This window comes from Eretmochelys imbricata, chromosome 3 (assembly GCF_965152235.1).
Source record: "Eretmochelys imbricata isolate rEreImb1 chromosome 3, rEreImb1.hap1, whole genome shotgun sequence".
NCBI classification, from domain to species: Eukaryota; Metazoa; Chordata; order Testudines; family Cheloniidae; genus Eretmochelys; species Eretmochelys imbricata.
The window spans coordinates 91,604,353-91,620,812 of NC_135574.1; positions in this window are offsets into that span (position 1 = coordinate 91,604,353).

Here is a 16,460-nt window from a genome sequence, read left to right on the forward strand (position 1 = left end):
ATGGAAGCTAGTAACCATTTTTTCTTCTTTGGCTGATTGCACATGTGCATTCCACTCTGGATGACTCCAAAGCACTTGAATAGATAGAGGGATCGGAATTTGTGGACACACTGGCTGCAGGACACCTCTGAAAAGAGATCTGGACTAGGAATACTGCTGAGGATGCTTGCACCTTGTGGAATGAGCAGTCAGGATAGCTGGAGGTGGTACACCTGCTTCTCTGTAATAAATACAAATGCAAGAAGTGATCCAGGATTAAATTGTCTGTGAAGAGATTGGGAGACCCTTCATCCTGTCAGCTACTGCTATGAACAGTTGGGTGGACTTTCAGAATGATTTAGTCCTTTCTATGTAGAAAGCTAGAGCTCATCTAATGTCCAATGAGAGAAGGCACTGTTCCTCCCTATTTTCATGCAGCTTTGGGTAAAAGACAGGAAGGAAGATTGCCTGATTGCTATGAAATTGCAAAACTACTGTCAGGAGGAAACTGGGGTGACTATATGAATGAACCTTATCTTTAAGAAAGACTGTGTACGGAGGCTCTGATGTGATGGCATGGAGCTCCGAGACCCTTCTGACCAAAGAGATGGCCACTAAGACAATCACTTTCCAGGAGAGGTACAAGGAGCATGTTGCCAATAGTTCAAATGGAGGTTCCATGAGCTTTGATAAGACCAAGTTCAGGTCCTAGGGAGGAAGAGGCTCTCTTACTTGAGGATATATTTTTTCTAGACCCTTCAGCAATCGGACAGACATGTCATTGAAGACATGGGGTGGTTATCACCCGGGGTGGAAGTCTGAGATTGCTACAAGGTGAACCTTTATAGAGCAGATAGCTAAGCCTTACTGCTTCAGGTGTAACAGATAGTCAAGATTTTTTTGTAAGGATGACTGTGTGGTTGAGACCCTGTGTTGGGATGCCCAGACAGAAAACCTCTTCCACTTTGAAAGGTAAGTAGCCCTGTAGAGGGCTTCCTACTACCTAGTAGGACCTGACAAACCTGTTCCGAGAAAGCCTGCTATCTGGGATTTAGCCATGGAGCTTCCAGGCTGTTAGCTGAAGACAGTTCAGGTCTGGGTGGAACAGCCAACCATGGTCCTGAGAGATCAGGTCCAAGTGTAATGAAAGCAAGATTGGAGTTGCAAGTGAGAGGCCTACTAGCAGAGTGACAAACCAGTGTTGATGGGGCCATGCTGGGGCTATTAGAACAAAATGGTCCCTGTCCACTTTGATCTTTAGCAGCACTCTGTGCATGAGTGGAATAGGGGGGAAAGCGTAGTAAAGGTGTTCCATTCACGGTAGCAGAAAGGCATCCATGATAGACTCTGGACTGTGGCCTCACAGGGAGCAGAACTGATGTCACTTTCTGTTTTACTGGATTGCAAATAGGTCTATCTGGGGAGTCCCTCACTGCTGGAAAATGCTCCTCACCACATTCGGGTGAAGGGACCACTTGTGCTGCTGAGGTGATCTGTCAGCTCGTATTGTGCTCCTGGGAGGTAAAAGGCCTCAAAGTTGATCTAGTAGGCTATGCAAAACTCCCATAGCTGCATTGCTTCTTGACAAAGGAGGGAAGAATGAACTCCTTCTTGCCTGTTGAGATAGAACATGGCTGCAGTGTTGTCTGTGAGAACAAACAAGTTCTTGCCTGTAATGTGGGGCAAGAAGGCTTGACAGGCCAGGCAAACTGCTCTCAGTTCCCTGACACTGATGTGAAGTGAAAGTTCTGCCTGAGACTAAAGTCCTTGAGTTCTGAAGGGCCCCAGGTAAGCTCCCCATTGATGCATCTGAGACTAGGGGTCATTGTCAATTAAGGGAGTATAAAAGGAATGACCACACAGACAGTGCGTGTATCCAACCACCAATTGAAGGAGATGAGGATGTGAGGAGGTACTGTAAGTACAGTGCCCAGATGGTGGCGGCTTAGTGAGTACACTGAGGCCAGCCATGTCTGGAGGGACCTGAGGTGCAGTTTTGCAAGTTGTACCACGTAAGTGCATGAGGCCATGTGCCCTTAAAGTCTGATGCAATTTCGGGCTGTTGTGATGGGATGACATTTAAGGTGTATTATCAGGGATGTGACTGACTGGAAATGCCCCTGTAGGAGGAAGGCCTAGGGACGAGTTGGACATTGGATGCTACCTGAGGCGCTAAGAGCACACAGCACCAGAGGGTCCTCGAGCCACCCCGACAGGTACCACTGAGGGAAACATTTCTGGTGACTGCACTCAGGGTGTGCACACACCTAGAGTGGAATGCACATGTGCAATTACTCAAAGAAGAACAAAAACACAAGCTTCTCACTTAAGTACCAGCAGTGTCAGTCCTTTGTACACCCCCAGCAAGCACCATGGCTGCAGCCAACTTCACCAGATACAATCCAAAAACCTGGGGACACAAGCTAGCCAACATTTCATTCCTCCCTAGAAAAGGAGTGAAAAGCAGCACTCAGCACTGTTTCTGAGCCAAATCTAGTGTAAATGCTCTCTAGGTAACCTCTTCCATTTCCATATTACCCCTCTTCAAAGTTCCAGTGCTGCCAAATAGTTTAGGGTTATTTCCAAATCTAACAAGTAGTGGTGGCTGGAGAATATTTTTAAATGGAAACCAAAACCAGCGGTTAGATCCAAACATCTTTTTCTTTAGAGACTAAAAACTAAGTGAAATAATTCTGTTGAGTCTTTTTCTTTAAAAAAAGGGGGGATATTTAAGAAGAAAAACCTTTTAGTTAAGAGATTTAAGGATGCATGGTGAAGTTCTCAGAAGTCAGGAAATACATACCCTTTTTGAGAGTCTACATTATCATTTCACATTGTCATAAATATAAAGGGAAGGGTAACCACCTTTCTGTATACAGTGCTATAAAATCCCTCCTGGCCAGAGGCAAAACCCTTTCACCTGTAAAGGGTTAAGAAGCTATGATAACCTCGCTGGCACCTGACCCAAAATGATCAGTGAGGGGACAAGATACTTTCAAATCTGGGGGGGGCGGGGGGAGAACAAAGGGTTTGTCTGTCTGTGTGATGCTTTTGCTGGGAACAGATCAGGAATGCAGCCTTATAACTCCTGTTAAGTTAGTAAGTAATCTAGCTAGAAATGCGTTAGATTTCCTTTTGTTTAATGGCTGGTAAAATAAGCTGTGCTGGATGGAATGGATATTCCTGTTTGTGTGTCTTTTTGTAACTTAAGGTTTTGCCTAGAGGGATTCTCTATGTTTTGAATCTGATTACCCTGTAAGGTATTTACCATCCTTGATTTTACAGAGGTGATTCTTTTACCTTTTCTTTAATTAAAATTCTTCTTTTAAGAACCTGATTGCTTTTTCATTGTTCTTAAGATCCAAGGGTTTGGGTCTGTGTTCACCTGTACAAATTGGTGAGGATTCTTATCAAACCTTCCCCAGGAAAGAGGGTGTAGGGCTTGGGGGGATATTTTGGGGGAAGACGTTTCCAAGTTGGCTCTTTCACTGTTCTTTGTTTAAAACACTTGGTGGTGACAGCATACGGTTCAAGAACAAGGCAAAGTTTGTACCTTGGGGAAGTTTTTAACTTAAGCTGGTAAGAATAAGCTTAGGGGGTCTTTCATGCAGGTCCCCACATTTGTACCCTAGAGTTCAGAGTGGGGAAGGAACCTTGACACATATTAACATACTATTTAAATAATACAACTTCTTCCAAAACCTTAGATACACACATGTAACATCTTTCAGTATTATGTACTACTTTTTGTACAAGACAGAGTTCATGAAAGTCATTTACATCAAAAGCTCACAACATATTAGAGAGGAAGGATAGAGAAAGAATACCAGCAAAAATTTGCTCTCAAATATAGATATGCAAATATGCAACTTAGTTTCATGGTTCACTACCTCATACCCTGAATTGCACCTAAGGAAAACTGCACTCCCTGCTCAGCTCTTGTGTCCAGTCAGGGTTCCAGCTCACAGGTGAGTCTCCCAGACGTCTCTCAGCCCCAAAGAGAAAGCTACCTCTCATCCAGGTCTCTTCTCTGGCCATCTCCTTTGCTCCTTCCTTTATGAAGACCCAGCCCCTCCCTTGCTGGGTTTGATCTCCAGTTAGGCCCAACACCCTTCAAAAGCAGCCTGATAGGTTAATTGGCCTCTTACACCACTTTAATCTTTTTGTCACCACTGTGGGGGATATATACCCTGTCATACATGGATTTTGACAACTTTATTTAAATACATACTTTGAAACAATAGAATTTAGATAAAAAGCCTAAGATATATTGGACCATTAAGAAAATGAAATTAGTGTAAGTGTAGAAAAATGAAATACAAAATGCTAAACATGTATTTAAGATTACAGAAAAAGTATAATTGTGTTGTATTATTTGTGAAATGGTATGTGTTCATATGTTTAAAGATGTATTCTGTAGGGCAAGGACATAAAGGGGTGCTTTTTTGTTTAGATAAATTATAGAAAATGGAGACAGAGATCTTTTAATATAATCTAGATTATTCCTTGCAAATGCAGAAGATTGTGCTGTACAGTTTGTGTAATTTCTGTGTCCAGTTTTCTTGCAAACCATTAAAACCATAGAGCTTCCACCTCTTTCCTATGGAAACTATTCCTATAGCATTTTTTAAAAATGTACTTTGTTACATGTCAATCTCATGTGTTTTTCTATATCAGAACAATTCGCAAGACTACAAGCAAACACTGGTTATCAATCTTTTTTCACATATACAGCATAACAATGGAAGTTTCAAGGAATGTTTATGCAAATGAGAGTTTGACCACCATCCCTTTTCCCAAGCATACCCAGAGAGCAATAGTAAAGTGGAATCAGCTGTGAAAACTGCTAAGCAACTGTTACACAAGGTGTTTCTTCTCATTCAGACCCCTTGCTAGCATTTTTGGCACACAGCAATATGGGGCACATGGGATCATCACAGCAGTGCCAAAACACTCTAGCACAGGCACTGATGGGACAAAGGGCCAAAACCCTGCTACCAGTGAGGGGAGACCTGTTGCAGCCAGAAGGATGGAGACACTGCTGAGAGAAGATTGCCAACAAACAAAGATAGTAGATACTAGAGTACAATGGAAGAGACTTCACAGAGAGATAGTTTACTAGACTCAGAGACAGGGGTAGATCACTGGGACCAAAAGCACTGCTGTATTCACATCCTATATCTTATTGTAATAATCTTTGTATGAAATATGCCTTGTGAGGGATCATTTGAAAACTAATGATTTACTGGTCAATAATATCATGGTAAAATGTATGTAGCAATGTTATATGCAAAGTTACAAATTCCCCTGTATGATGTTATTAGAACATGTAACCAGACAGGCCTTCTTGTTAAACAGGTCTATCGTAAACAAAGGAATACAAGTTTATATCAATTTACATATAAGTAGTAAACAGGATCCTCAAGATAGCAAGAGAATGAATGGCAGGAAACAGAATAATTTGCATTTTACCAAACACAAGAGGTAGAAGATAGAATATGGAACCTCCTTCCCCAGATTCCATGCCACCTTCCTCACTGTTTGGATAAACTTTACTTTGAGGGTTAACCTTCAGAAGAATCCACTTCAGCGGCTCACTGGACTATAAAAGAAAGGACCAGAAAACCCTCAGTTCTCTCTTCCACCTAACAAGACAAAAGCACCAGAACCTTTGGGCCTCTGGGAGAAGTCTGACCGAGGAGAGGGTCACTCACCGTCCTGCTGGAAAACTGTGGGTGTGAACGGCCATCTTAAACAAAGCGTTGAATCAGCACTTGCTAGATTAAGTTTTAGATGCATGTTTTCACTTTTATTTTCTGGTAACCATTTCTACCTATCTCATATGCTTCAATTCACTTAAAATCTTGTTTTATTTTTAATCTAAATCAATCCAGTGCTGTGTTTAAACTGCACTGTTTGGTAACTCCACATAAAGTAACAAACTGTTGAATATTGACTCCTTAAAGAGGCAATGAACCTCAATCTCTGAACTGTCCAGGAGAGGGCTGGACATTGCAGTACACGAGTTTTTGGGAAAATCCAAGACTGGGGGTCTGTTGGGGTCACCCTACAAATAGTAACCCAGACTGGTAAAAGTCAGAGTGAGGCTGTAGACAGGCTGCTGAGGTGAGAGCTACTGAACCAGGGCCATCTAGCACACAGACACTCATGGTATGACTGGTAGCCTGGTTGTGAGCAGCGCAGGTTGGGAGCTACATCAGCAAAGCATTGTGGGGAGCCCAAGGTTATGGGGCACTCAGTAACACAACCCCTCACTAATCTGAATTGCACCTCAAAATATGACAGTGGTATAGTCAAAGCAGGATTTATATAAAGCTTGTCATTTTATCTGAGATTATACTTTAAGCACTGGTGTAACAGTTTAAGTGATTCTTACATATGAAGGCTGCAAACAGTCAAAAGAAAGGTTTGTTGTTTTCTGTTTGCTTATTTAGGGTGAGAGACAGAAGCCGGGGCAAAAGAAGCAAAGAAACATATGACAAATGCACTGGAAAACAGATTAATTGTGTTCAGATTGCTGCATATTTTATGCTGCCAAAAAGCGAAATGAGTAAAAAAAAACTGCCTCATGGATTATGGCAAAACACGTGGAGGGCAGGCAGTGTATTAGGACCCATCTGAGGTCCCAGAGTCTACAGCAGGAATCAGCAACCTTTGGCACACGGCCCGTCAGGGAAATCTGCTGGTGGTCCAGGATGGTTTGTTTACCTGCAGTGTCCGCTGCTTTGGCCAATCGCAGCATTCACTGGCTGCGGTTCGCCGTTCCAGGCCAATGGAGTCTGTGGGAAGCGGCAGCCAGCACATCCCTCGGCCTTCACTGCTTCCCACAGCCCCCCATTGGCCTGGGGTGGCGAACCGCGGCCAGTGGGAGCTGTTGTTGTGGTTCAAATACAAGACAGCACAGAGCTTTTAGCAAGCAAGCGAGCTGGTCTGCCAACCGACTTCTGCCTGTCAGCATTCCACCTTCCCCTTTATTTTTTCTCTCCCCCCACGCATTACATTCTCCAACAGATAAAAGGAATACACTGGCTTTGTTTAACATTCTTATTTACCAGTTTCTATCTACTGCATTCCTTGCTCTCGGGCCTTGAGCCCAGTCCTGGGAGGCTTCCCACGGTTCATGTCATCTGGGCCAGATTCCAAGGTTCATGCCCTTGAGAAGAGCTGTGTGTGCACAGCTCCTATACAACACTCTGGGTGTGCCCTGAATGTTGCCAAGCGCATGAACCTTGTATGAATCCTACAAGCTGTGATCGGCCAAACCTCTGGATGCTGCAGGTAAACAAATTGTCCCGGCTTGCCAGAGGATTTCCCTGATGGGCCATGTGCCAAAGGTTGCCAATCCTTGGTCTACAGCATCAGGAGGAAACAGATCATCTAGCTTAAAAGTGGGCCCAGAATAGATGTAGCTACAGAGAGAAACTCCAGCTGGAAACCTTTCATATCCAACATGAATGGGTATCACAGATAGTATATGGGCAGTCTGACCTCATGGTCAGAACAGGAGTCAGGCCAGGTCTGATACCAGAAGGTCAGAGTCCAAGACAGATGAGAGGGAAAACTGAAAGTCAGATGTCAGGAGGCAAGCAGGATCAGGTTACCAGGAGTTATGGTTGCCAACTTTGGTTGGACAAATTCCTGGAGATTTCATCACATGGCATGCTCTTTAATTAAAGATTAATCTTTTATTCCTGGAGACTCCAGGACAAGCCTAGAGGGTTGGCAACCCAACCAGGAAATCATCAGTAGGAGCAGGTATAATAGAGGAAGCAGTGCCATGCAGGAAGATCCCATTATCATGGGTAACTTCCTCTTCCTGTGCTTGAGTTAAATAGAGGCTGGGGACCAATGAGGACCCCCAGGGTTCCAACAAGCAGATCCCAGGACTGGAGTCCTCTGCGAGAGTTCAGCAGCTATTCCAGCAGCAGGTGGTAGGCTGGGACTGCCTACCTCTTAAGAGCTTGTGGACTAGGATTTGAGACTCACGGTCCCTGAAAATGGAAAGAGAACAAAAAGAAACATCAATATGAAATCAAGATGTGGGAACTACAGATGAACAATCCCCAAGCAATAATCAATCCTACCCAAGGGCCCTGCTCCACAGCTGGGATAAATTGTGCCCTGCATATAAAGAAGCAGACTGTATTGAATACCTTACCACTTTTGAAAGGCTATATGAAGTTTCAGAGGACAAGGAAGTCCCCATAATGACTGCAAAACTCTCTGGTAAAGCTTTACATGTATTTAATGAAATGCCAATTGGAGAGGCTTTAAAATATCCTTAATATAAAAGAGCTGTATTACAAAGGTTTCAAATTACCCCTGAAGTGTATAGAATAAAATGTATTGTGTATACCTCTGAAGTTTATAGAATAAAATTCATTCTTAGAATGAATGACAAGTCATATGGAATATGTGTATAAATTGTATGATTTGATGAGAAAATGGGCCAAGGGACAGAGAATTTTGACCAGTTGTTTGATCTCTTTGCCCAGGAACAGATCCTGAGCACACATTCTGAGGAAATCAGACAAGCAATCTCAGATAAACCCCTGGATGCTATGCAAAAAGCTGCTGATCTAGCCAATGGATATACGCAAGCTAAAGCATCCAGTTGCCGCAAGCCACTGAGGGAGGGGCAGAAGCCCAGTATAAAGGGAGGACTCCATTCTCCCCCAGAAGGACAGGACCCTTTCAGCTCCTGATTCATATGGTGGTGAGAGGAAGAGGAGCTCAAGCCCTCTCAGAGGGGAAGGGTTCCCCCAGATCCTGGCATACATACAGAAGGAGAGAATATGAGGTTGACAGCCACATCCCCTAATCCTCCCTCATTTCCTCTCCCATCTCCTCTCCCCGTTCCTCTAGTCCTTTTGCTGGTGGAGCTTATGTTGTTAGGGGATGCAGTTTAACTATACTGGCAAAACACCTCCTTTTGCTGGTATATGCTGCGTCTCCACAAGGAGGCTTTGCTGGTTTCTGATTTGTTTAAATTAACGAATACATATAGTGATTAGAATTAGGTTTAGCATCACTTTAGTTTTAAAAACATAGATCCATCCTCTACAGAACCTAAATAAAACAATTAACAGGAATTGAGTGACTTATGTTCTGAATTAGATTAACAAGTGAGGAAAGATGGGCCAGGTGGGATGCACAGAACTTTTACCAAAACAGTATGAATACCTACTGGGATTCAAATCCTATAATGTCTCAGTTCTTCTCTATTGCTTTACCTTTTATGTTTGTGCCCGCCCTTTTAATACTTATATAAGATTACCAACAAATCCGTTTATCTTTATATTAAAAGCCCCAATATTTTGCTCTCCGACAACAACATGTAATAAAAATATATAATTTATATCACAGATTATTGTAAAGTATCTTATAAATACAGAAATATTTGACAACTTTCTATTCTATTATGCCTGGGGAAAACATGCTGTTGTCTTTTTAGTTAATATTTAGTTTTAGAAACATCTGGTTTTCCTTTACAGATTTATTTGCACATATTCTGAAACACCTCTCTCTCTCTCTCTCTCTCTTTTTTTTACACTTTAGCTTTTCTCAGACTGTTAGATGTAGTTCTTTATCGTTTCTAGGGGTGATGTGACTCATCAGTCATTAATTTAGGGTTCTGGGCCACATGCAACATTTTACTGGATTTCTTTAAATTTAAAGTTGTGTGAAATTCCTGAGTTTTTAATACTTGCTTTTAGAATAACAATAACATCCATGTAATGTAGTTTACCCTAAATTACTGGTGTGTACTCTCAATCTTAACTCCATTTTAACCTAGTTTTTGTCTGGGAATATTTGTATGTGCAGTTGGGGTCCAACCCAGCTTAGAGAAAGCCTTGCTAAACCAAATACATTCTTAAGTTATTTTTAAAAATGCTAAGCACATCAACCCAGTGAATACCCTCTGGAGGAGTATTACATCCAAGGAGCCACACTGCTCTGCGCTCTGGCCCCTAGCACTTTGAAGGCAATATTTAGACATGCATGGAAAAGGTCATTGCTGCTATAGCACAGAACATGGGAAGAAGAGGAAAGACAAAAGATTTGTGACCACGATAGGCTGTAAAAAAAAAAAATCATGTCTGAACTTTCATCAGCACTCACTATGAAGGTTTGACAACAGGTAGAATATGTACTCAGTCGCCTGAGGTAACCTGAGATCCGTAACCAGCAGCATCTTGAAAACTGTAAAATAGGACATCAGATGAGTCCAGAGCAGTGATGAAAGCATAAGCTAAATGACTAAAAACATGTCTTAAAGCAGTCTTCTTGTGCTGCACAATGAGTGAAACAAACCTAGTCATAGCTAAGGTTAAGATTCTGTCACGGGTATTTTTAGTAAAAGTAAGGGACAGTTCGTGGACAATAAACAAAAATGCATGGAACCCTGCGACCTGCCGCTGACTTTTACTAAAAATACCTTGGTGGGGACAGGACACAAAGACAGCGCTGCCAGCGCTTGCAGCAGCTCCAGCCCTGCCAGTGCTCCTATGGCAGGGGCTGACTACCGCTGCCCCAGCCCAAGAGGGACTGAACCAGCCCCAGGTGCTGCTCCAGAGGCCACAGACAGCCCCAGGGCTGACAACTGCTCTAGCTCTACCCCAGAAGTCAGAGAGGTCCTGGACAGTCACGGAATCCATGACCTCTATGACTCTGTGGCAGAATCATAGCTCTTTACTCCACAGTTCAGCTAAAATGGACACACATTCATAAAATTGTCATTCCTGAAGTTCTGAGATTTGTGGTATGTAAAGTACCACAGACATATACAGCCCTCCCACACGAATGAAGGGATGCATTGCAACTATCACCCCTTTCCTTTCCTTTCAAGGACTCTTAGGCACGGGTGTCCAAATAGAGAAAAAAATATCTGAATGACAGCAGGGAGGATTGTGTATGCATAGTAATTTGAAAAGATTTATTTCACTGCCTGCTAGGACCTGTGTGTCTATGAGTTACCTTCACTTATACTATGCTCAGCAATAGATTATTTTAATCAAATAATTTAAATTAAAAAGGAAATCCCCCTTTACTGATCAAGGAATCACAGTGGACAACAAACAAATATGAAGTAATGAACAGCAATAGAGCCTAAATACAAATATTTGAGTAGCAATGTCTTTACTCCACTTGTGGGTAAAGAGAGCTTTTGAATCTCTGCAATGTTAGCACAGAAATTGAGTGGATATAGGTTATATGAGAAGGACTACTAGGTGTGGGGGGGACAGAGCACTCCATCACTCCCCAATCCACTTCAAATGCTATGTCCCAGCTCTTTCCCCCCTTAAGTAATCTTTAAGGCAGCTGGTCAACAATTTTTGAATACAAGCTTTTTTTCTTCAGATAATGCCAATTCGTCCAAGCCAAACCTTTTAGTAGGAAAGGGTTGGATACATTTTTCGGCTTCAAAAGAATTAAAAAAAAAGTTTAGAAACGGTTGAAATACTTTGTACTGACATTTTCAAAACAAAAAATTCTAGTTTTCCTGTTCAAAATGGTTTTTATTTGAACATTTAAGCTAATGATTGCACCAAAAATTTTAAAATATAAAACGGTCAAAATCAAAATGAAAAGTTTCAATTGACTTGAAATTATTTTTTTTCCTGAGATTTTTACTTTCATCTCAATTTGGGACAGGACAATTTTTCAGTATTATGAAATTTTCATGCAACAGGAAAAATATTTTCCACTCCGTTCTAATCTTTACATTATTCAGGGTGCAGGGCAGGTTGCTTCTGGGATGTACAATGTCAGGGTAACTAGAGACTGGACTCCTACATACAAAGATACCAAGGAGAAGTCAGCAGCATGCAAGTTCTGTTGATACCTCCTGCTTCCTGATACCTAATAACACAACACACTCACTACTGCAGTGTATAAATAGATGTATTCTTTCCCTCCCATTTGTCACACCACTGATAACAGAAAACTGGGACTCTTGCTAACCTGTAACCTCCCCTCCCCAGCCACCATGCTGTAAATGTAATGGAAACACTGGCAGTCATTAGTGGCCACAATGACCAAGACTTTGTCAATAGTCTACCAAATGAGCCCACCTGAAAACAGTTTGTTTTCCTGCTTTCATTGGAATTAGCACAAAAGTCGGAGCACTTAAATACTTGCTTCTCTTGTTCCTGTAAGTGCCATTTGTTTGTGGAAATACAACTGGCAGTGGCAGCTTCCTTCCACCTATTCCAACTGAACTTTTGTCATAGGACAGTTCAGCCACAAATCCACAGACCCTAGCTATTTAGGCTTTTTAGCAGAGCACCACAAAGTTACTAAACAACCATGGGACGCAAAAACAGGGATCACAGTTGGGATACACAAAAGTTGTTCTTCACAATTCGCTTTGTTGTTGCAATCATGGGTGCAGGCAGACATGTGCTACAGAGTACAATTCTTAAGTTCCTGGAGGCATTTCCTATGAAGACTAGCAGATTTTCATTATTTTTCACTCATCCTTTTCAGTAACCCACTACTAGACATCTATATCTAATTGTACCTGCAGTATTATACAACGACCTTGAAAGACTAAGTTTTCTGTGGGTATAGCTGGCAGAATAATAGATCAAATATCCCATGTACATGTTTCAGTTTCTAGTTCCTCACCTGTGACTGTAATATAAAGCCGTCCGCACTTAACCTTCCACCTTCCTCTGTAAGAAGACACATATGCCAAAGTAAGAAGATCCTGCAAGGCTGCAAATAGATGTATCATTATTAATGAATGTACAATTCTAGCTCCTTCATGCCATGGGAGGAGGAATGTCTCATAGGAATTGTAAAACTACCCTGAAGGCAGAATTGTTGATTTCAAGTACTTCCAAGTTCAGAATGTCAAAGTGATGCATTGCAAATTAATTTGAGGTTCTTGGACATGCAAATAAATACCTTTGCATTCAATGGCCTCATTCCATTTCCAGGCCTGGCTACTTGACAGTCTTAACACTCTAATTTTTCTCTTAATGGTACATTTATTTGAGCCCCGAGTTAGCTATTATGTGTCATTATCTTGGCCAGTTGTTGGTTCACAGATAACCATAAGAGACAAGAAGAGGTGCCAGATTCTTCATTGCCCTGCACCACATACAGCCATTACACCAAGATATAGTGAAAACAAAATGGATGTAAAACTATCACAGAATAACTTACCTCCACTTTGCACATATTTTGCACCAGCGTAAAATGACTACACAAGGTGCACGGAGGCAATGGAAAATCTGTCCTGAGGCCTGTAGCCACGGCTAGGGGTATATCTGATCCCCTGCTGTGGTACAGCCCCTATTTGTCCCTCCTCAGGTGCTCCAGAACCCACTTTAGAACCTGTGGGCCCTAGATTCTTTGTGCTCCTGGGTCTGATGGCACGCATCAGCTCTTAGGACTTACTGGTTGCTGGAGCTAAACTGGATTCTCAGTGCATGGTGCCTCCAGTCAGTGGCTGAGTGAATAAATTCATATACAGTCCCTATGACTTCTAGTTCATTTTGAATAAAACAGGCTCAAACACCAACCACGTTTAAAAGGGAACAAACACTTTATCAGGGAAAAGTAAGTAGCAAAATTAGAATTTGAGGGGAAAGGGAATGGCAAGGAGAACACAGTGTTGCCAGCTCTTGTAATTTTTCCAAAAGTGACATGAATTTCAATGGGGCTTGCACAATAACACAAGAAGATCCAGGTCTCTAGTGAATTTGAGCCCTCTGTTTTGATGCCTGCTCCACTTGCCCACCTCCTGAGGCAGAATAACCAATCAGCGCTGCTGCAGACAGAGCTTTCTCCCCCTCCTACTCTCCATCGCAACCCAAAACCATTCTCACAGGAAGGGTGAGGGGAGGAGGTTGCGAAAGAGCCCGGCTGCTCAGGGCAGCTCTGCCTGCTCCTCCTCTCCTGTGAACAATGGAAGACAGGACAGCTCTGCCTGCTCCCACCCTGCAGCACACATCATGGAAAAGGGAAGAGCAGGTGAGGAGCCACTGGAGATGTCCCCCACAGCCTGAAACAGGGAGAGAGTGCCTCACTTCAGCCTGCAGGATCTGGGAGAGGGGGTGAAGAATCCCAGGAGAAGCAGAAGTGAGGCTTGGGGAGAGCTGATTTGGGGCGTAGCTGTGGGGCAGAGCAGAATGGGGGGGGGCTCTGAACTCAGGGGGTGGGCATTGAGGTGGTTGAGACTCTGGTAACTTCCAAAAGATTGGAAGTCCTCAGTCTATTGGTTAGAATGCTCCTTGTAGTGTAAGCCCATAGTCCAGAAATCAGAGCAGGAAAGAAAGACAAAATGGAGATGCTTCCAGAGTCTTTTATATCTTCACCCATGTGGAGGGGATGCTTTCAATCTTAGTTTGTGGAAAATTATAGGCACAAATTGGAGTCCAGGGTCACATGAGCCAGTCACATGCTCTTGCATGCTTTGATGACTCAGGAGTAACCATTACCCAAATTCTAGCTAAGGCATCCACAGAAAGGCTCACCGGGCGAGGACAAACTTCTTCTGTGGCCTATTGTGTTCTTTAATGGGCCATCAACTTGAATAGTTCATTCACAATGTGCTGGCCAGACTGGATGTAAATTACCTTGTGGGTGTTACCCCAGGAGCAAACACATTTGAAATAATGGAACATAGTTAATATTCATAACTTTAGATACAAAGATGAGGCATCTGTGAAGCATTTGATCTCTTTCATTGCATCAAAAATGTGCTGAACTGGAGCTGATGTCCAAATGTGCTTTAAATCATTGAGCTCTCTTTCATGCTCTGACATCCATGCCCATTTTGTGATCTTGTGGAGGAGATGTCTTAAGTGAATTGTGCGAGCTGTGTAATTAGGTATGGATTTGTGGATGTAATTCTACATGCCTCGCAGCCTTTGAATTTCCTAGTTATCTTCAGGTCTCTGCATATTCAGTATTGCTTGGATCTTTGATTCATCAGGCAGGATTTCCTTAGAAGTCAGTCTCTCTCCCAAGTACATTATTTCTGTTGTTTGAAATTGACATTTGGCCTTATTCAATTTAAGGTTATTAGCTTTTGCAATTTCTAGTACTCTCCTCAGTAGTTTCTTATGTTCAATGGCAGTGCTGCTCCAAATTACCATGTCATCAAGGAATGCTTTCGCACCTACTGGACTCTCTAGCATCTGGCTAACTGTATGGTGGTATAGTTCTGGAGCTGAACATGTTCTGAAAAGCAGTCTTAAGAAGTTGAATGTGCCAAATGGTGTGTTGAAAGTGCATATCTTGAAGCTTTCAGTGTCCAGGTGGATCTACCAAAATCCCACCAATGCATCTAATTTGCTGAAGAATTTGGTGTCTGCTTTCTTAGACAGATAGTTCGCTTTTTGTGGGCAGGTGGAAGTGTTCTCTTTTTACGTTTTTGTTCAGCCCCTTAGGGTCCACATACAGTCATAGTCCTCCTTTTTTCTCTACACTTATTAAGGAGTGAATGAAATCTGTTGAAAGAAGAAAAGGAGTACTTGTGGCACCTTAGAGACTAATCAATTTATTTGAGCATAAGCTTTCGTGAGCTACAGCTCACTTCATCGGAGCTGTAGCTCACGAAAGCTTAAGCTCAAATAAATTGGTTAGTCTCTAAGGTGCCACAAGTACTCCTTTTCTTTTTGCGAATACAGATTAACACAGCTATTACTCTGAAACCTGAAATCTGTTGGTTCTTCTATTCGCCAAATGATACAGATTCTCATAACTAGTAGGGGAGTTATGTGCAGTAGCACAAGCCCTGCAGTAGCCATTGCACATTACCTTTCTCAGTGGGTCTTCCAGCATCCTGTGTCTTCCACTCTTGGTATGATGTAGTATTTCGCTGATGAGCAGACTGTAAAGATAAAACTGCATCAAGAGTGTACAGGAAGCATAGTGTCGCTACACATCCTGGAGGACTTACTCTGTAGCACACCTGCCACCAGCTCCCTTCCCTCAAACACTGCCTGTCTGGGCTCAGTTCACATAATTGTGCTGTCCCGGCTCTTTACAGGCTACCCTGGGGTCTAAAGTCGGTTGCCTGGCTCATCACTCCTGGCTCAGACCCCTGCCAACTATTTATGTCTCAGGCACCCAGTATTGCCAACCTCAAGCATTCAAAAATCATGAGTCAGGCCTATAAACCTCACGAGACTGCCTTAAAATCATGACACTGTTTTAAAATAATAATTACAAGTTCTTTTTATTTACCTTCTCGTTTCTGAACTTTTCAGGTCCATGTGCATCACATTTTTAAGCTTTTCTCTGCAACCATGAAGGCCAGAAACTTCCTTTAAAAAAAAATGAAAGCTGAGATTCTTATGGGATCTCTTGATTCCAGCAGCTGGGGCTTTAAGAAAATCACCAATATAGTGAGACCCATGATAAAATTGTGAGAGTTGGCAATACATCTTCCACACTTGCTACCACGGGTGGTGAGTTCGGTGACATGGGATAAAAATGCTTGA